Source organism: Cephus cinctus, unplaced genomic scaffold, assembly GCF_000341935.2.
Source record: "Cephus cinctus unplaced genomic scaffold, Ccin1 Ccin1_scaffold0504, whole genome shotgun sequence".
NCBI lineage: Eukaryota > Metazoa > Arthropoda > Insecta > Hymenoptera > Cephidae > Cephus > Cephus cinctus.
In genome coordinates, this window is record NW_014333171.1 from 181,441 (window position 1) to 204,692 (window position 23,252).

The following is a 23,252-nucleotide window of genomic DNA, read 5'->3' on the forward strand; positions in this document are numbered from 1 at the left end:
ACAAATCGACGTACTTTCGGTGTTATTCGTATCGCGTGACAAATAAAAGACATACGTCAGTCTTCGTTGATGCGAAGAGAAAATAAATTCAAAGAACTACAAGAAAATCCTACGAATGATAATTCTGTCGAAAAAAAAAGTTCAAAATTTTTGTTCACCACTCACCGATCATCGCCTCATGAATGCCGAATCAAAATTCGGAGATCCCGCCGCTCCAACGTTCTTTGCAAAACTTCCAAAATATTTTATATCCAAAAATCGTCACGAGCGTGAAAAGTGATTTTTTGGAAATAAATGTTTACGCGTCTCAACAACTTACTGACACTGATATCTGCACGTGAATTTATTTTTATAAATAATAATTTTAAAAAGTCACCGCACTGATTATGATTTTGGTTTAACGCGATATTTCAAATTTCGAATGTAAAAGTTTACTTGTTTCGGGAGAAAAACTTGGACTGGTTGGTGGTAGTTCTGTAGTTGCTGGTCTTTGCTGCTAGTCTACCACCATTGAAACGACGAACGGTGCCAGTGGTGGTAGTGGTAAAATGTTGGTAGCCATGGTGGGAGAAAGGTACCCTTCGGTAGGACAGGCAGGGGATAGTTTGGCTAATTTTTGGTGGTCAGTGCACCCTTGTAACAGAGTCGTTCAAAGTGCATTAAGGCCCTAAGGGTGGCACACGACCAGACGACCAGCCGACCAGACTACCATGGTCGGTTATGGTGCACCATGCTGGGCGGTCCTTGGAGGACTCAACAAGACCAAAGAAAAGAAAAAAAGAAAAATTCCCTTTCCTCGAAAGTGCGAGTGAGATCGTGATACCGTGAGCTATCGAGCGATCGAGTGAGCTAGCGATGGAATGAACTACAGTTGGATACCTAAAAGCACGTTCGACTTGGCATGCCGGGCGGGCAGATTTTGAAAAACGATCCATTTTACCGAGAAGAAAATTTGTCAAGATTTTTCACGGCGGAAGATTCGCGAGCAAAGCTACCGTGTCGAAATATCAAATAAATTACAGTTTCGTTTCTACCATTTTTTGAATCTTTACAATTTCCGTTGCTTTCGGTCGAAAAAACGGATTTATTACTTTGAAAAGGTGAACACCTTTTTTTTCGGCACGTCCAGACGGTAACATTGTATTTCACAGTGTTAGCTATTGAATTTTTTTCACAATGTAAAATATCCACTGTGTCCCTTAACAATAAGCAAACTGCTGATCAAGTTACTTTGAAGATTTTCAAATTAAAAAAAAAATATATATATACTACATTTCATTTTTGTATTAATCAATTTCTGCTCATGCCGATAAATTGTATCATATTACGTTCTAGCATCCGTCGGATCTTCTCAAAGGGTTAATTCGTCCTATAAGCTTTTAATATGTCCACGGACAAAGGAGACCCAGTAGCTGACATAGTTTAATAGATTTAACGATGCGTATCCTAATGAAAATCGACATTATGATAATAAAGTGAAGGCACCCATAAGACCGGTAGACTGACACGAGTATTGGGAACGTGTACGGAACACGATGGCTCCTGTGTTACACATAATTGGTCCAGAGACGATAATTCATCCAATTAAACGTCTAATCGATTAATTTCCAAATGGCATATCAGTATATTTCAATAAAAAGAAAATCAAATCTGTCCCGTATACCTATGCACCTACATCATAATTTTCATCATGCGTAATTACATCCAGGGACACGAAAATAAATGACCTATTTATTTGAAAAGGGCCAACGAGAGTGCTTTACGATCTGGGTGTCACTTCCGGCAACATGAACGATCCGCTCTGCGTGTCTCGTTAATTCGCTCCTAATTCGGCCTAAATGAAGCATTCGTTACCGTTTAGCTCGTATTTCTCAGGTCATTAAGCAATGCACCAAATTACCGCAACAAAAGACGGTGCCGTGTTGCTTGAAGGTGCGGTCGGAATTGCACGAGCGCACTTATTGTAGCACAACCAACAGACACAAGATTTACGTCGTTACAGAAATGTCCACGTCTAAACGAAAAATTATAAATAAATTTTTTAAATTTCCCGTTCTGCCCAAAAATTACACTTACAAAAATATTAATGCGTTACAACGGGCACGCGCAACCAATCCGGTCAGATGTAATCTCAGTTGGTACAACAGTGGCCTGCGGTGCAAATGGCAGACTGTATCCACGATGCCATTATTCTTTTGAACACGACCGAAATGACCCGAGGGTGTTAATCGAACATGAGCTGATAATAAACTCACATGGCCCGAAGATACGTCAAACTGTGACTTATTGCAGAATGCTAATCGACCAATGGCTGAGCCTCCTAGGTGGTCCAATAGTCGTTGGACCCAAAGTAGAAAAAGGGGTTGCGAGAAGAAGAAAAAACAACGGCAATGATTTTTCGAATATTCAAGAATTCAGCCTAAGACAACACACTACGAAGATGAAGTACCTTTGATCAGGTTTGTACTTAGTACCCAATATCGTTCTCACGGACAGGGACCACCCTTTAAGGGGTCCTATGGGATCCCCACACAAATAACTTGACACGATCAAGATCTAGGGTCGTGAGCGTTTCTGGTGTCCAGGATAGGATGTGAAATAATTCACGGTGGATTATCATGGGCTTGCTACGATTGACATTACGGAATGGGTTATGTGAAACTTTCAAGATATATACCCAATTCCCGTCTATGGTGTGCATGGAACTACGAGGAAAGACTTATACATGGGGAGGAAGATACCCCAGCAGAAAATTTGTGTTGGGTAATCTGATAGCGATGAAGCATTAATTGCTTCACGATATCAGGCATTATATACCATGGAAAATAATCTTGGATCCCCCATGGGATCCTACTTACATGCATTCAACAGGAATGCTATTAGATGACTGATTAATATCATCAATTCTCATATGGTACCTAACAGTCTTGTACTTGTACTATTTATTAAAAGAGAAACATGATCTGACAAAGTAAATTTATCAATTGGTCACCAAATCAAATCCAAGCAAGATTAAATCAGATGTCATCTAATAATGTTATTTATCAACTATGATAATAATATTATCAGTAACAGTAACAAGTATTGCAGCTATAGTTTTATAATATATATACCTCAAATCATTAAAGTCAATTGCCATGCTGTCACTGGTAAAACAAATCATTTCCATGTATTCTAATCCTTAGCCTGTTACCTATAGTGATTAGCGACAATGATTAATTGCAAAAGTACTTTTCACGCGCATTAACTTGTACCAATATATGGGAAAATTTCATAAGGTCCAATATATGAGAACGGCAATATAAAACAGCGTCAGGATAGTTCAAACAAGTCGGTTGAGCATTTGATCAATAACAGGATCACAAACGAGCGAGCGAGCAAGTTACTGACCAAAATGAAGTATGAAGCCAGAAGCATATATGTGGCTGAAACACTCACCCTGAACCGTATAAGGGCAACGTATGAGCCTCGTAAACCGAAGATGAACGTCTTTATAATAATCACTTTAGCAACGAAACTGATACTTAGGTGACCAATAAGACGAGTCCGCATTCGTTTTGGTCACTTTTGACATGAGCTTTCGGACCGAGGCTAAACGACTTTTAATTTCCACCTGTCGGCCATGTTTCTTTTTTTTGGAAATTTAACCAGTATGTTTTTAAGTGTCACCCAAAGTGATAAAACTGATGCTTGTAATATTAATTTCCATAGTTTCCAAGTCTTTAAAAATTATTATCCGCAACCCAAACTCGGTGACCCAAATTATTGGATCAGTTTTGATATTAGGCACAGTTCTCAATTGTACGGTTAATCAGTGATTTTAGAACATGATACTTCAGGGTCATTTATATGGATATGCGTGTTTGACGATATGCATATGCATTACGTTTAAATGTGAAAAGTGAAGTCGGTCGGCTTCCTCGTTATTCCCAATTAACCGCACTAAATTATGATAATGGTGGTATCGCACCCGTGAGATCCAGCAGCCATAAGTCACGCCTACGTGCTTGGCCTTTCGAGATTCGTTACTTCGTGTCTTCTGCATTGCGAGGTTACGCGATTATTCGTTATTACGACTGTACGATATTTATTCAGGACATTTTGCACTTTTCAATTATTTATATATTCACGTCACTCTGTGACGATTAAATTTCTACGGTACTATACCTTCTCACGCCATCGCATGAAAACCCCCCAGAAAACTGACAATCATTAAATAAAATTCAGAGGAATAAAATTTCCATTACCAAGGACCACACAAATGGTACGAAGAGATTAATATTCACTACACGTGGACAGTCGTATAAATACAGGTAGCCATACTGGCATGAAAAACTTTAAGGATACTTCACCACAAGAAGTTTCGTAAGATCGTCCGTTAAACGTTAGCACAAGGACATTAAAGAGACAAGGGAAATCCTATAGGAACGTCTTTGGAAAGGACTTCGTATGAATCGTAACTTATTTCCTGTACGTTTAAGGACTAAAGAAAAAAAAAAAAAAGGAAGAACAAGATACTGACAATTGTACCGAACAATAAGAGAAGAATACTCCTTTCTGGCAATGGCTATCAGAATTTTTTGTCGAACAAAGAGAAATACCCGCCGACATACAGAGACAAAATAAATATCCAAACAATTTGTGTTCCACGTGAAGATACCTTTAATGTCACCATTACCTTCTCCAAGGATTCCTTCATCTTTGAAAAATGTCGTAGCCGGACCTCCTCTGTTTGCGCGTAGATTTTCGTCAGGCGTCCAAGAGAAAGTGTACACAAGAAAGATGCGTGACGTTGGTTCACAGGGTGTGTGTATATTATCAGAGTAGTACGTCCGCCATTAAAAGCCAACTACTACAGTAAAGTTGACTGCTACTCGTTAGAGACCGACCTGTATATACCAAGGGTCTACCGGGTAAACGCTTCACGATTATTATATTAGAGGAGCACGACGTGTACCTGCCCTGCTGGCTCTTCGCTTCGCTCCACTTGATAGCTCAGCGAGGAGGCTGAAGTTAATCGTGATCGAAGTGCCTCAAGATAATGCAAAGCGTACACGACTTACGGTATGGAAAATGATTAAAAAATATTAAACAATAATTCTTTAAAATTCTTTCCTTCCATCGCAAGAGAAGAATCTTCGCGACATTGAAGTGGCGTGAAAAGTTTCTGTACCCGAGTACCGACGATTGATGCAATGACTTCGAAGTACTTTCATCTGTAGTAATTACGAATTGAATTCATCGAATAGCGAATCTTTATTATGGTAATTTGACAGTTAAGCCTTACAGTGACGCGTTGACAGTTGTCACGTGTGACAGTCGGAGAAACGCGACACGCGCGCTCTTCGCCTTTTACTTCTTCTTGTTTCATCTCACGCGTTTCTCTTATTCTTCATGTCCGTCGGCTGTCGGGATATTCTTTTTGTATCTTTTTTTTTTCATTCTTTTGTCTCTGTTCTTTCTTTTGCTCCCAGCGTCTTCTGTCCTTCTCGTTGTACCCTTAGGAAGCGCGCGGCTTGGGTCCTTTGTCACGGCTCGTTTGCCACTAGGACGCACGTGGAAGCGGAACACCCGCATGGCAAGTTCAATTAAGCCAACTTCACGTCCCAGACTAATTATTATCGTTTCGCTCGAATCTCGTTGAGTTTTTCGTATTTGAATTTTTCGAAATGGTATTTTTGAAATGGAATACCGTTGGCCCGTTCATTTTCACGATTTCTTGTCGAATCGACTGTTCTCTTAAAAGACTCTTCAGCGACAATGCAGACCTTCGGAAGTGGTTCGTGTCCGAGCTAACGATAATATTTAAACTGTCAATAGCGACACGTCTGATTAGGATAAAACAAATGGATCAATTAACTGTGTCGGTTTGAAAATGATTAATGACAAAATTTCCATCTACCTGTACCAAAATTATCACGCGCCGTTATGCCCATCGGAGTAAATAGATGGATGTGATATTAATGATCCTCGTGCCGTTATATTTTTATATTAAAAATCAAATAACGATAAGCAACAAACAATAGACGATACGAGTGATCGTAAGGCTGCTGCAAAAAAAAATTATGAATTTAAAAAAAAACTCGTTTCACACTCTTCACTCATTTGATTTCTACGTTCTAAAAATGGCAACGGACGAACGTCGTGAGTTCAGACATCAAGAATCTTAAGCAGCCGCGACGAATGAGAAGAATTTCGCGCGAAATGTCAAACGAATCTTGACGCCACTCTTGTATATTAAAATAAAATAATTAAAAAATAATACCACCGACTAATCGGTTCCGACATTAACACCGGCTATTCGAGTCAATCCCGATCGATAGATCGATCGATCTTCGATGAACCGCAACGAAGATTGTTAAAAAAAAAAAAAAAAAAAAAAAAAAAGAAACATATTACAGACTGAAGTATAGTGCAGTGGAGAAGAAGCCTTTAAGTCCTTGATAATATTCCAAGTTCGCCCACGTATAGGAAAATCTCACCGTTTCACGGAACAACACTAGTCATCCGATGGTAGTCGATATCTACCGATCCTATCCGATATTCCACGGCGATGGTTATACTTAGAGATGGTTGGCACCGCATACTTTATTGTAACACTGCAATTTCGCACGATAGCCAAGCGACACTCTTGTTGCAAAACAAAACGACGATATACCGAGAAACACTATCGTCTTGGTTCTCTTATCGAGAATTCCCCAGATAAGGTATACCCGAAGCCAATGGCGCCTATAGACATTTTCACGTGTGAGTTTTATCAGACAAGAGAGAACGTGCACTTTCGTTTGTCTATATTGCTTAGATATCTTATACTCAGATATATATATATATATGTACATTCATTGCACAAAAATATCAATTAAATGAATAAAAAAATTAATTAAAATATATTTTCGATATTATTAAAAATATAATATATATAATTCAATACTTTTTATACATATTTCATTAATGCGTTTTAATATATTGAATATATAAATTATTTTCAAGAGAAATTTCGTTAACGGCGACGAGTGACAGGTTAGTCAGCATACGCAAGCGACATCGTCAATCCAGAAGCCTGATTTAGTGTTTTAAACAAGACGAAAAGTGCCGAGGGGTGCCGAAGGGTGCCGAAGGAAGTAACGTAATCTTAACTCGTATAAACACACACGGCGCCTAATCACTTATGTTGAACACAGGAAAATAAATCGAGAGACGTCGGTAGGTACCACGACCTATGACCCAGCCGGTCAGAAAATACATTAATTTAAGCTTATGCCTCGAAGCCACGGCAAGTGCGTACCAGACACAGGTATCTCAATAGCAGCCATCGAGAATGCACTTTCGGACTGGAATGTATGCTCTTAAAATTTAAATCATCCTGAGATGCAGCTAAAGATGCAATTTAAAAAGTTTCCAAAAATTCTTCATCGACCATCCAAAATTGTTGTTGATAATTTTCAAAATTATTTACAGCGAAATTTATTCCCATTTCGAATCGAATACCCCACCTATTGTTTTAATACAATTTTCCACATATCCATTCCACCCATCTCGTTCCCACTCCCCCATATGACGACGAGAGAAAATAAAGGGATGCTGCGAGATGGGAATGCGTCTGCTACGTTTCAAATCCTGCTAGATCTTTAAACGCCATTCGTGTAAACACGAGCGAAAATACACTCCTCTCGTTTCGGGTCCATTCAGTGAGGAGAGTGTGGTTAGTTTCATTCACAGCTACCCCCACCCTGCCGTGAAGCCACTACTATGTTTTCAGCCGTGCAGACCTTCCTAAACAACTCCTACGCTAGACAGTTCGGAATTAGATCTTAGCTGATCCTTACGAAAGCCACAGAATCAGCCTCCCCCAATATCCATCCCGATACCAGGACGACCAGTAGCCACCCAACGCTACCCCAATACAAAGTGAGAGTGAAGAATAAAAAAAATCTTATCTCCCAACCAATTAATCCTTTATTAATATCCAATTAATCCAGATTGACAGAAAGTGTGTCCAATCTTGTTAATAAATACAAAGCAGCTGATACCCATAACCACCTATTTGCATGTACATTCTGACATATGAAAATACCATCAGTTAGTCGCATGGCGCCGACGGCACTGTCTAACCTGTACACATACGCCATCGCCTTGGCCCATACCTCAAGCTGCATTCTCGTCTGGCGTCAGAACAGTAATTAAGTCACTTTGCGATTCAACCACACCGTACGTACACGATACAGTCGATGAAAAGCATCGTTCCTCTTTATTTTACACTGGTCGGCCGTCCGCGTGCCTTCCGCTTGGTATACGGGAAAATAAACTTACAGCAGCCCGTGGCAAATTTTTCAAGGTGCCGAAGGTGCGCGGAGTACACGGAGTAACGGGGGTTCGGAGGTATTTGTCGCTCGTTCGAATTAGGAGGAAACGTGGAAATGTCAAATTCTCATGAATCTTCGCAAGACGCGCTTTACTCGCTTGTAACATGTGTTTATGTATATATAAAAATTCAGGAGATGATGCCGCTTGGATAAACACCAATTAGCCATTGAAAATTCTGAGAATGTCTCGTACGTACGGTACGTGTCTACTTTGTCGGGCATACATATATATAGGTATTTGGAGGTATATTGTATATATATATATATAATGGGTATCCATTACTATCAGACGAATCGCATCATGCGTAAATTCGTAGCGGTGCACACGTGTCTATTAATAGATACTTATTCGCGACAACTTTCGACTATGGGAATTACCCATATGGTATTTGTTCTAAGTCAGTGATGATTTTACACTTATGTCAGCATTTCTTTCGGAGGAAGAGACTGGATGATGACTCTTTGGACTGTAGCGAGCGGAGAGCGTGGCTTCTCTTTTTTCTTGCTCTTTTTCTTTCTGTCAATATTGGCACTACAATGACGTACACTTCTTTCGCGGTAATAGAAGATGGACTGGTTACTGGTCATCAAAACGAAACGGTCGATTGTGCCACTTCATGTTTTTTTTTCTCGCTTCTTCGCATTGAGTCAAACGATTTGACGCGATTGCAATTTTTTTTTTTTCAATTTTTTCAAATTCCTTTGTCATGATGATTTTGTACTTGGACGTTTTATAATTTTGGTCCAGGCCGAAGTCTAAATCGTGTCCAGGGATCATTTGATAAGGATCGAGTTATCTGAAACTGTACCTATGCACCTTCCAGGAAGGATATGCTGGTTTTAGGTAAATTAGAAGCGGTACGTGAGTAACTTGACAAAGACGATGTAAGGGATTTTGAAATTTATCAAAATGCATCGTGAGGCAATTCAAAGGGATAGTACGGTTATAGATATCACGTAGTGAAAAATATTCCAGACAGCCGATCCCATGGCAAAGATATGCCTGGGAAAAGGTCAGTCGCTCGTGACGGATAAAGAAATTTTTGGAAACGTTATATAAAAAATTAATAAATCAACGTTTGTCTTCCCGGTGACTCGTGATACGCGACTAAGGTGCGGAAATGGAATTTAGGTTGTGTAAATATGTGTAACAATGTTTTCCTGGTTTTTTTTTTTTCAAGAAATACATAATTTCTTTGGATATCCTTAAATTACCCTGCTCAACCATCCTGGAAGTCTAGGCCTTACAGAGATCAGCCAATGCAGGAACATCGCACGTCGGATACGCACTTCATTGAACCTAAGAGACTCACCGAGTTGCCCGTGTATACTTTCGTAGGCACATTGAAAAAATATACGACTAAACCGAATAGTGTGTACCTACCCTATTTCTTGTTTTACTATAAAAAAAAAGAAGTGTATCGTATATAAAAAAAATATATATAGCACCATGCTAAACAGGCTGAACTGAAAGAAACCCAAAAATAAATCCCAAGAAATCTGGTACGTTTCGTCCAAACAAATTTTACAAGTACATTTTTAATGCAACAAATGCAACGAAAATTATATTAAGTTACGCATATATAAAACATACAGGATCAGCTGGACGAGCATATAGTAGTCACTGTTGATATGTTTACGTGGTTCCCGTCACTTCAAAGATCTTTTTCTATTAAAGAACGTTAGCCCGAATGTCTGGTCCGGTTTACGTCTTTTCCGGTAACTGGTAGAAATGGTTATTTATAGGAAAGCAGTGCAGGTCATATTCGTGCAAACGGGAAGAAGACTTTGCATTGGTTGCATAGGGACGAGTTCATCATAAATTCTGATGCAATCGAAATGCAGTTTCAGATGCAACTCCATCCACTGGTGTCTGAACAGTCAGTAAAAACTTATATACGTAGGTAGGCCTCCTAATCGAGGTCGACGTAACGTAGAAAAGGTGGTTCGATCTCAGTCGACTTCATCTTTTTTTTTATTTTTCCTTTTTTTTTTTCATCAAAGCATTTTGGTGCATGGTTATTGGCTCCGAACAATATTTCTTTATTCCTCTTTCTCTTCTCCGCGCTATGGGTCGCGGCACGGAAATTCGAAACCGGCGGCTCGTTTACTGTTTATTTAAAGGAAAGTAACGATCGGCCGTTAAGAGGTACGCCGTGGATAATGCACGATCCGATCCGGGAGAGGACAGGTTCCCGTAATAAATCGCAGCCGCGAGAACTGGCACTATGCAATCAAGGATGGCCCGATAATCTGCAGTGCACACATGTATATGAATAGGTGGTCAGATACATGAAGATTGGTCCAGGAGGGACAAGCTGCCGAAATTGTAGCCATTATAAGGATAAAGGTGAGAAACCAATAGAGGTAGGGGATTTCGTGTTTCCTCGGGACCAGATCAAAAATCCAAAGACTTCCCGTGATCCGCACGAAGTGCAAATAAAGATGGAACGAAGGAATTCAAAGAAATGAGATTAAAGGGGGAAAAAAAAAAAAAAAAAAAAAAAAAAAAAAAAAAAAAAAAAAAAAAAAAAAAAAAAAAAAAAAAAAAAAAAAAAAATTTAAATGGGCGTACTCGCACTTTTAAACCCCCGCGTTAACTGGGCGTACCCTGAATGAAACGATGAGATCGCAATTTACGATCCTACGGGATTTTTAGCGTCGTTCGTACTTTTCCACTTTTTTTTTTCTTTTTTTTCCATAAACACTTTTCATTCTCCTTTCATCCTTAACCCTTACGCCGCCATTCGTATGCGCACGTCTATGCGCACTCGGGATCATCGCCGATTTATCGCTTCTCGTATGTCGGTTCCACCTCGTCCTAGTCTCACTTCAGGCTCCCTTCTATCCACTGCGATTTTCTTTATGCACCCGCTATGCATTTACGTATAAAGTTTCTCGCGAGTTAACACTCCTTCCGCGCATGCCGACGATATGGAAACGGCTCTTTTATATTACGCGCTTATCGACCTTAATACATCTTGCTATTTTACTTACGTTCTAACTCGCTGGTTAGGTTAGGTTGGCAGTTGGTTCTACCTCGTAGTACTTGGTACTTACCCGAAGGGCGAAATTCCTGACGCTCTACGGGGATCCAGCTTGGATACCACTGATCGGTTAACTTTTCACGAGTCACTGTACAATATTGAGTTACGGCTGATAGGGTGTCTCCGGGATTTTTTTGTTTCACAGTACGATAAGGCACAGAAGTTAAGAAACTCTTCTTTTTTTTTTCTGTTGATAACGACACTATCCAAGATTCACTGTAGTGTGAACAAGTTTTTCTTTTTAGGTAGAACACACTTAGCTGGTCGTGAAATATTTTTTTATTTTTTTTTTTTTACTCTTTGTGGCTGACTGAACGACGGGGTGTTAATATCTTTTTATTTCATACGCGAACGAACGGCTCCTTGGGTTAAACGTTTTATTAGAGACCGACGTTGCACTCGCGATCGGCTACGACGGCGTGATTCTTTCTCGCAACTTTAGTTTGCGTTGTGGGATTATACTTTGCGTCGGGTATCACCGTGGGATGGATTTAAGACACGTGGATTTAGTTTTGATAGGCTAGATTGTTTAAAGGCACTTTTCAATATTTTGATGCTTGATAATTTCGTCGGTAGGATAAGCACCGTTGGTTCATAAAAAATTAGATATTTCGAAAATTGACTTTTTTTTTAAAAAAAAAACATTATCTCGCAATACCGAGTCTCTGATATTCGCACAGTTTCTACGTCACCATTATAAACTATTGTCAGTGCTTAAAAAATATAGTAAGCCACACTCAAAACCAAAAAAAAAAATACTCAAAAATCTCGAGCACAGCAATATTCGTATAACGAACGAAAACCCAAAAGATACAATAACCTGCGTCAGATCACAAATAGAAAAAACATCTTGAAAAATAGACTACCCCCTACATCCCGTAAAAAAAACCACGCAGTACACAAAATCCCTCTTCGTCTCCTCTTGAGTTTCCGAAAAAGCACTAAAAAAATCAACATCAATCACACACAACAATCCCATCACAAAGCCCCGACGAGTCTGTCCGTTCGATATAAAACCCGTAAAACCGTATCCAAAAATTGGATAAAATAAAATTCAAAATTTCTATAAACCAGCCCAAAAGTGACCCTCGTACCGCAACCCGCTCCTCGATAAATGAAAAACCAAAGTCTTCGATCCCAGTGCGCACCGCACGACTTCGCCTTCGGAACTGCGAACAGCAGTGCGAACCCTTTGACCCCAGATCGTTCACGCTCAGCTTCTGGTCCGCACTCCGGAGCGACTTCCTCTTCTTCTTCTTGGGCCGGCGGGCTACGTGCCACGATACTCCCACGTAAGGACACACCGAATGCGATGACGAGTCTCGAGCGTTCCTGAGATGGTGCAGAGCGCAGTGAGCGACGCATGGCCATACAAGACACCGAGAGACCCGAAGACTGAGACTGCGGTGAGCCAGTGGAGCCAGTGAAGCCGGCAGTGTCTGAGCCAGTCTGAGCAAGTGAGCAGTGAGCAGCAGTGAGCAGTAGTGAGCAGCTCAAACCGCCACTCTGCCCAGTTGGCTGCCGCAACTGGTACCACACTGAACCCTAAATCCTGCATAACACGCCCCCACCACAACAATATTCCCGCACGTCACTCAAAAGTGATGATCCTCAAAATCGTCTTCCAACCCTATATCAAAGATCCACAGAGCCGTATCGATCGAGTTCAGGAATGAGCTATGACTTTACAGAGCGTATGGATGAGGTGGTTGAGCTATCGCGAACGCTCGATGTAAACTGCCAGGAGCAAAGGGGCTGCTCGCGATATTATGCTCACCAGCCAACCACCCAAGGATTCACGCGCAACGGACCTTCTTCTTTCTCCTGGAACTCGGGCGCCATTTGCCAAGCTTCTTTTTTCCTCCCGTTTCAGCGACGCTGCTACTGCCCCTTTACCTTGCTGATTCCAGACAATTTTTCACATACCTTTTTGGGCTTTTCGCACCTGCTCGCTTTGTTGCTGCTATTCCCTGCTACCAATATACTCAATCGACTCAGGCCCAAGTTGATCGTTCATTCAATCAGCTTCCAACGTCTTTCTTGGACGACCGGTAGCATTTACCGTTCAATCAAGTATCCATACGATCCTTGTACGAAGATATCAAAATACACAGGAAGAATATGTCAACTTTGCTTCACTGACAGTTCATTCTTAATCAACGTTTGATAATCTGTCTAGCGATTCTCCGTAGTTCAAGTGCATCAGTTGTTTTTGCACTTGAAAATATGCGTATCCAGATAGCAAAGACTAAAGATTTATCTCAAAGGGGAAATCGTGATAAGCAAACGTTTCTTTTTTCATTCGCAAATACCGCTATGAAAATTCAGTCTCGAATCTCTGATCGGTGGAAACATTTTTCAAAATTATTATCCCGCGCGTTTTATAGTACAGATCATTGTGAAAAGAGCCAATAAAGTTTATGCCCTGCACAAATAAAAGTCGGACCCGATAAAGGTTCCCTCGTGTAATATCGTCTTTACGATTCCAGCCGAAGCCAAGCTCTCCTCACGGTCCTACGATGGTCTCTCTCTCTCTCTCTCTCACTCTCACTCTCTCTCTCAGTCCCTCCCAGAGATTGGAGCCACTAGCTGCTACGATGCGTGATCGTGATTCGTGACTTTCGCGTGTTAATTTGGCACCGATTGTCGGATCTCCTATATACTTACATCATGCTGCTATGTATACCTATATACTTAACACCTATGAACTTGCATCCTCATTGCTGGAATAGGTATACATATATATATACCTAATATATGGCATAGGCCTAAGCTACGTAGAGGTGCAGGTACCAATAAGAGCAGATTCTGAAATAGCGTGAAACTTTCATAGCGCCATTCAGAATTCTTCAACGTGCAACTATCTTCTTCATCTTTGCGATTTATGCATTTCCCATAGCTCGCGAGACTTTAAAGATACACTCGATGCTTTTTAAGTTCCGTCGGTATCGATTCCTATCGCTTCAATATCAATCGACACTGGATATAATCTTACATCGACAATCAGAAATTGTTGACAAAGAAGTGGCAAGCGGGGAAAAAGATGTTAGAGAAGAATTTCTGAAGATCTCATCTTTCTCTTTTTTTTTTTTTTTTTAACGACTCAAAAAATCTATCGATCACGGTCACCGGTCTTACGAGACGAAAGAAAAAATCAACCAATCGTATCAATGACTCGGATAAGGCTCGTAGAAGTTAATAGAGATATCGGTACTAATTGAAAAAAAAAAAATTTTATCAACTCTTCAACACGATCTCTATACTGAGAGTCAACGTCAAGGCTCCCAGACAAGGTGCAACGTATTTCTCCATGTGCGATTGAAAAAAAAAAAATCATTTTACTTTGACAAATTTAAAAATTCAATCAGACCTTCATCAGGAAGATCCAGTTGAATTTATCAGTTGGGTTACCCGCGAGTATTTAATTCTTATCAGTAAATATCACGTGTCCCAAATTTCAGTCGTAAATGACGTGCGATACGATACAAACGCACGCAGCCATTATTTATCAACATAAAAAATAATTAATCATGGCAACACTGCAGATCCAGAAAAGAATTGGTGACACCGCTGACAGTATAGATCCAATAAATAATGACGGATCGAATGTTTTTTTTTCATATTAAAAATCATCAAACAATACTTCCATCCTAATTGCAAATAACATTTGATAATTAACTAGGCCCAAAGACGGCAAATAACTTGTAATTATGAAAATTGCGAAAAATCTTTTTACATCGTTCTTAGGACAACTGACAACGTGGCGGGGGCCCAGTCGTGACGAACCGTCAAGCGGGCTGTAAGCAAGTCTAACCATTATCAACCGGCGACACGATAATCACCGGACGCAAGATACGCATAACGTAAATAATCCTAGACGTTATTAATTTCGTATAATCCTATGTGAAAATCCAAGTCGTACGTAACTCACGACGTAACCGATACAGCACTTCCGTAATCGATGAAACTTCAGATATTGATTTTGTACGATTGTCAATTTTTCTTTTCTCTCGTTCTACGTTGCAACACTCGAGATAAACAAATGAATAAATCATCAATGCTGACACTGTCATTGTCATTATAATATTCGGTAGTATCTCCTGTACAGCAGTCATCAAATATTGACATTTAAATTAGTCTAGTAGCCGGACGCGTCTCGATCCTTAGAAATGCAAATTTCAAGCGTGCTCCTATTTGCCTTGTCAATTAACGCTATTGATAAGACGAACGATGGGGATTCGTTAGCGCCTCGTCATACTTAAAAAAGGATTATACGTATGGCGATTATTCCGAGAAAAGTCAAGAGAAAAATATCAAGCAAAGAATACAACATCCATTCGCGCTCATAGGGGACGTTCAATCAAATTTCATTTTATCTTTTCATCGATCATTTCGTCTGCTGCGATACACGATAGAAATGATACCCAATCATTTTCTTTGCTTTCTTTGCCGCAAACTTTTTAATTTAAATATTAGCCATCGTTGCCAAATATTACGTCAAGTCATCCCCTGTCACGTCGTTATAACAACAATGAACGAATGGCTTCAATAAAGTATCATATATATATATATAGCTCTATCACAAAAAAGCGGCATAGATCAAACGTTATCGAATTTCAATAAATAAACATTAGAATCTAATCTGATAATACACACTCGCCATACGTGTATATATATAGTGTATACAAATCGTGAAAATAAATGCGTTCAAGGATGAAGTCTTATTTTTTTTTTTTTATCAAGTATTCTTTTATCAATTATCCCATTTTATTATTATTGCAAACGCTTCGAAATATTTCGTCGTCGCGCGACAACGGAATTTCATAATGAACCAAGATAAAACAAATTGCCGTAGTCGTCAGCATCCGATAAATATCTCGTATGGGAATGCACGATCTAATCACACAGAGCTTCGTAGCGAACTGTAAGAATCGCGTGGGTGAGTTTCTATGTGAACTTCTGTACGTTAATACTGTCCATGGATTCCGTATGTCCCGTAGAAATTTTTTAACTGTCAACCTGCTGTCAGGCTTACTACCCGCTTTATCTGACGAGAGTCGAACATAATGGATCTAATCGCGGTACCGGTCTTGGATATCGCATGTAGCGACATTTTGTAAATCGTTTGGCGACCAGACTTCGATACCTACGCGAATTTCCATGGGACGTTCTACGAAGCAATACAATAACCATCGAGTATACAGAATAAAGATGAACTTTGTATAAATAAAATGTTAGTCGCGCGTGGCAAGTAAAAAGGAAAGATCGAGAGCAGTTGCTTCTTTTTTTTGTGAATGAAAAAAAATTTTTTGTCTCATTACGATCGTAATAAAAAATAAATAAACTACCAGCAATTTCTTTCGTATCCATGACTAAGTCTAAGGACGTAATATAACGTGTTTTATATTAAATTTATATTTTTCTTAGATTGCTCCGATGCAGTAAGCATAATCGAGCGTATGTGTATACATATAGCGGAGACTTTATTAATTATTGCCAATAGACGATTGGCGTTCAATCTTGGGCGGGGCCTTGCGTGCAATGTAAATTAATGCCCCCGACGATCCAGGAGCTACGAGTCTTCGAGCTCGAAGCAATGTAACGCTCCGGGATCGAACGAGCTATGAATTAAGAACGGCCGAGCCGGCGACTGTCCATTGCAAGTGCGTAGATCCTACATGGGGATAAGACCAAATACAAATACGAGAAGTATTTATCGTGTATGTTGAAACTGGTCCAGCTTGGACATTAATCCCTCGAGGATAAAAAAGTGAAGAAAAAAAAAAGAACGAATGAGTAAAGTTATGAGGTATTAAGAAAAAAGAAAAAAAAATGAATAAAAAATCGTTCGAAGGGTCGTGACCATTTTTTTGTATGTAAACGAACGGGGGCCTCACGGAGTCCTACGTGATTTTTGTTTGGTTTGAAATTTCGTAGGACTCGATGGGAAAATAGCGAGAGACGGAAAGGAAGGGAAAAATAAGTCATGAGAGGCCCAAAGAGATTCTAGAGATCTTCTCTCGTGGAAGTGACACGCCCCCCTTGTTACCCTCGGGGTACCCAACTTTTTGGTCTCTACCGACTGATAATATCTTGGCAAATAACGTCCGCGGAACCCTTTAAGTCTTCGCCGGGCTGCCGCCTTGTGCACGTAATGCCCTAAAATTAAACAGTCCACGGCGCCGAGGGCGACGCCCGGATTCGGACGACGCTTGGCGTCGAGATACTGCCCCGACTTCTCACGTCGGATAATTGGAATTTGTCCGCGATATTCGACATCGATTATACTGGGCCTTATGCGTGCATCGTTCTTACCACCTCGACCGCTTCTTCTTCCTGGTGAACGCGGAGAACCCGTTTCTGGAGACCGTAAGAAATACGCAGGTGTCGAAGGGGCCAAAAAGAATTCTTCAAAGTAATAATAGCGCCTAATAATATTGCTTGGCAACGAATGACCCAAAAAATATCAGTGACCTGGCGATAGAGTCACGACTCTCGTGGCGTCTACGAGTGAGTGACGCCACCAAAGTGAGAATTTTGTTTTGTCTCGTACGGATTGCGGACTCGACTTGATCTTCGTGTTTACAGCCAGTGTCGTCGGTCCCTTTGGGTTTCACGTCGAGGTCTACACGAGTTCCTCTGGCGAAACCCTAGAAATAACTGTGAAATTCCCTAGGATCAAAGATTCATCGGATTACATTGATCCCTAGAGATATTACCCTACGTCACTCTTGTCCCTGTCGAATATTATACTTGTATATAAACGAAAAAGAAAATTGCTCAATTATTTCAAAAAAACCTGAAAGAAACCCCGATATAACGATACATTGAAAATAATTGATAGTACCTCTTGTTCTTGAATTTCAGGTAATTACAGTACCAAATGACAAGTCTCGTTCCTATCTGGCAGATGAGACCATCCATTACTCTTGACTGGCAAAACGTTCGCTCCCTTGTTTAATCGTGTCACGGCCAAGTCGTTATGACCGATCGGTTCGACAACAATAATAATAAATAGAGCCACTATCGAGAAGATGACTCGCGATTCTATCGTGTTAATTCGTTTAAAAATCATCCATCAACATCCCGTGACCCCTTGCAAGCTCACGATCTGACCTATCGATTCGAATGTGAATTGGTTCGAAAGGCAAAGAAAATAAACTGCACTGTAGAAGATCCAGTGGAGAAAAGTCAAAAGTGCACTGAACCCAAAGTGCGTTCGTTATCGAAAAGCATAATGGGTGAAATGAAGAAAAAAAAAATGGCTGGCAACCCTAATGTGTATTCCGTCTGTATAATTAATAAGGTCCACAATATATACACTGCTGCTATCAACAGGGACCATGTATCCCGGTCGTGTAACGATGTCGCTATTAACGGAACGGTACGTAAGATCAAAGGATAAGGGAGGGATGAAAAAGAGAGAACGAGATGGAAAAGAGAAAGGGAAGAACAAAGAGATAAATAATAATAGAAGATCCAGTTCCACGTGTACGCCCACTTAATAAAACTGTTACCAAGCGGTGACAGTATACAAGAAGAGGAACCATCAGCTAATGTAGATCTCCTATTATAATTGGCCCCACGAGTGGAGGGACTCATCTTTAAAGATTTACACCTTGTCTTTAAGATAAAGATCAGCCGACTCATTGTCGTCGTGAGCTTATCGCGATACCAAGAAACGCCTGGTAGACGAATTAGAAATTTATTTCGGTTTTTTTTTTCTTTTTGTTTTTTGAGTACTCGCATGAATTTTCAAAAGACCTGTTTTCATTCTATTATAATTTTTTGACATTTTATACGATGGAGGCTTGATATTTGAATTTTGAAAAATTTTTCGTATCACGTCGACATACCGTGTAACTTGTGCGATAAGAAAGAAATGTAAAAATACCTACTGGAATTATCTTGTGAACGGGGTGATACGTATTTTTTATGCTACGTAAATCTCGCTCGCGCCAACCGCCATAAGAAATCCTTATAGAATCCCAACGTCCGCGGCCAATTGCCTAATGATTCTGATTTATTAGCGGTAGTGTGCACTGTAACGAGCTCCTCCGTACCTGCACCTGTACCAACTATAGTATTACTACTGAATACACTGCTGCTACTACTTTTACTACATGATTACTGCTGGATCAATCGGTTCGATCCCATTAGATTCTAAAATCACGTGAATTCTTAGTAAACTCCGATTTATCTCCCTCTTCTCTACCTCTTTTCCACTTTTATCAGATTCTTCTACGAAAATACTGAACGAATCAGCACGACGGCAAGACCACTCTTCGGGCAGTCTTAAGCATTCAGCCAAGAATTTTCATGCAATGTAACGTGTCACGCATAAATTTACAGTAGACAAGCAATGTTCTCTGTTTAGAATTGAAATGGCCAATTTCAATGGGAACGACGTGAATCTTAATGGAACATTTTTATGCGATACCCCACCCCCCTCCCCTCATTACATTTCGATCACCGATAACCTAATCGATAGAAAAGTGTCATCAGTAAAGGACAAAACTATACAGATACATAATATCCACAATCAGTGTATAAAAAAATTTTTTTTTAATCCCACAGTAAAGACCATCAACCACCCTAAGAGTTACAACGTAGAAAAATCCAGTGGTCCATATCTCACAAGACGCAGCATCCATTCCAAAAAATTAAAACAATCAAAATCTCATCGAACCATCTTTTCTAGATCATACACGATCATCCCTGTACCATTTTTCATCCCGATCCTAGAAATTTGTGTCTGCCCACTTAGACGTCTCATACGCACCTCACAGCATCCACGGTCAGGATCATAGCACGACGGCGGATTCATCTGCCTCGCGTAGGATGCTGGGATAAAAATGAGAGCAACAATCACGAGGTTCCCGTTTACGTTTCAAGGAATGACGTTCGCGACTGCTCGTGTCTGCCTACCAACTTACTAACACTTACACCCACTGCTTACTTTTCCCATTAATAAGGTGGATCAATACGTACTGTCATTATTTTTATATACGTGCCGAGTGGGTTGAGAATATTTCAAAGCTAACAAAAAGAAAAGTAGATTGATACGAGATTTTCTATTGATTAGCAATGGACAATGAAACGTATAGATACGAATGGGTATCTACAAGATATAAATTAACAATGATCTATGTATATTTTATAAATAAATATATATACTCATATAAATATTCATTAAATTTTCCTATCACAAATGCAAATTAGTATACGATACAAGAAGCGAGTAAGGAATACCTAGTGGGCGATCAACGCGGAGATTATCAATGATCTAGAACCACGAGATTGTCATCTGATCATAAGATTCATTAAGTTCACTGCTAACGTATGTATTCAGCTTAATGTGAGGCGAGCGCCAGAGTAAGCGCAAAGCCATGCGTCTTGCGAGGTGACAGCAGAGCTCAAAGAAATTTCTAATGCATTGCGAGAACGCTAATAGAATTCCTTAGGTACGTATAATAGCGTTTACCGGGCTTGCAAATCCTACAATAAATAACCATTTTATATTTTATTCATACAGCGTGCCGACTACCGTAAAAGAAAAAGTTTGCTGAGCGAACGTGACGGTCGTCTGATAACAATGATCTTGGATCATATCGAGAAAAAAAAGTTAGCCATTGTAAAAAAAAAAGAAAAAAGTCACTTTGAAAAAATTTTTTCAAAATTACTTTGTACGAGAAAGTAGTCGAAATAAGGGGAAAAAAATATTGCACTTCAGGTAACCGCAGCAAGTTCATTGGATCTCGTTGGTTTATTATTATTTAAATATTGAACTGAGATTTGAATCCTGGAGGCGTTTCCATGTAGCGCCGCATTCTTGAGTATTTTTGCGTTCCGCCACGTTAGAAATAGAACGAATTATTTGTACTCGAGCGATTGACGTGAGCAAGATATTCATGAAGATCCCGTGAGATCCGTGAAAAATAAGATTCGAATCCGGACCTAGTTTAAGTGCCGCAGCCACCCCTGCAGTCCGAAGGACCTGATTGCTAAATAGCTCAAACGTTCAGTCAACGCCAAACCAGTTGGTCGAGCCAGCTGCGAACGTCACAATCGTGATATCATACGGTTGCGTAAAATCTCAAAGGAAGGGATGACTGGACCCGTTGAGTACATTATACAGATCGCAGCATGAGATGCGAAGACATCCGCCATTTAATGTAAACAATTATTCACCCCAGTCTTATTCATCCACTTCCTGGATCCATCCATTAAACTTCCCAAAGGTGGAAGCTCATAGAGACTATAAGATCACGGGATACCCTGGTGAAACTTTGGTCTTTGGTCTGTTGTGTGTACGAGCTAGGATTCTCTCCCTATTTGTCCCTCTATCTGTATCTCCCTCTACTTGCGGCCCATACGGAAGGTGTGAAGAGTCCGTGAGAGCCGTAGCCACTCCCAGACTCCCATAGGATATCCAAGGATTTAAGGCATGCGGTAACATAAGTTTACATAATTCAAGCTTCATCCCGCTCCGCCATAAAGTTTAGTGCTCTCGAATTAGTACATCATTGAGACTGCAAAGGGTTCGAAGTCCCATCCGATCCGTGTTGTAAAAGCGTAATAAGACCCCTGGCTACATTTCTTTTCGGTGAAGCATATCGAATATAATAATATCAGGAACGTGCCTTATTGTACGGGAGTCGGTAAAAGGGATCTTTTCCGAAATCCCATAGAATACGTATAAAGGATTCTCTTTCGAGAAGGGTAATAAATATGGATATATAATACGGATAAGACTTTTGACCCTAAAATAATGCGAGGCCCCACTCGGAGAATTTCTACTGTCTATAAAAATGACGACGCGTGAAAAGTGTCACGCTGTAACGCGTCACGCTTACACTTCTCGAGATCGATAAAAGAAGAGGAGGAAGACTAAGAAGAAGAAGAAGAAGATGCGAGGTAACGCGTGTGCGGCTGAGTTCTCGACTGAAACGTGATTGAGGACCTCTTCAGCGTCATACGTCTTAAAAAATGCTTGGTCGTCAATAGAATACAGGTAACGCTAACAGTAGTCCCAGTAAGACCCAAGTCAGTCCCACTGTATGATTTACTGTAGTAGTCAAATGAGTCTTCAAGGCGATCCTCAAAGTTCCTGACGATGCCTGCAGTCGGCGTCAACTTATATAAAAAAAAAAAAAAAAAAAAAAAAAAAAACAAGACCCAAGTCAGTCCCACTGTATGATTTACTGTAGTAGTCAAATGAGTCTTCAAGGCGATCCTCAAAGTTCCTGACGATGCCTGCAGTCGGCGTCAACTTATAAAAAAAAAAAAAAAAAAAAAAAAAAACCAATTTTTCCTAATCAAATGGATATAGCTTATAAAGGAATTTTTTTTTTTAATATCTAAACTTTACAAACTTCCCATAATAAACTTGAAAGCAAATGGGATACCTTGTCAGTTGTTACGTGTACTAAGTTCAATTCGATGACTCGAAGTAAAGTTCGATTTGGAAGTTTCGGAAGACCGGATTAAAGGCGGTGAACGTTTAGTAAGGGAGCCAAGCGCATACAAACATCGGAGTAGGAAACACAAACAATACCCAAAGCAAGATGGCTGCCGTCCGAGCTTGAGAAGTCGTCAGCATTTCAAACGGTACGGCCAAGAGTCGTTTCCCACACTCATTATGTCGGCCTGGCTCAAGTATAAAACTGTGAACAGCATTCTTCTCTGGACCCACAAAATACCCGTGCATTCCTGATAGAGTATTAATACGTGGACCAAAGAACGACACAGCATCCCTTTCCCCCAGCTTCATCCACCCCAGCAATTATATCTCATTCACACGTGGTACAGAGCTTGGAGAAAGAAATTTTAGTCAAACCTC

General features: G+C 40.1%; 1 protein-coding gene across 7 annotated transcripts in view; it reads right to left on the reverse strand.

Annotated features, from left to right (window-relative positions):
• LOC107268265 overlaps positions 1–23,252 on the reverse strand; it is a 71,999-nt gene that overhangs the window by 41,969 nt on the left and 6,778 nt on the right. For 2 of the 7 annotated variants that reach the window (XM_015740875.2, XM_015740874.2), the window contains exon 1: positions 11,424–13,146. The exons of 2 other annotated variants lie outside the window; for them this stretch is intronic. The gene's annotated coding sequence lies outside the window, so the exon portion shown is untranslated. Of the gene's footprint in view, positions 1–6,482; positions 6,632–11,360; positions 13,147–23,252 lie in introns of those variants that run through there. 3 more of the 7 variants (XM_025085556.1, XM_025085559.1, XM_025085558.1) reach the window with 3 other exon arrangements.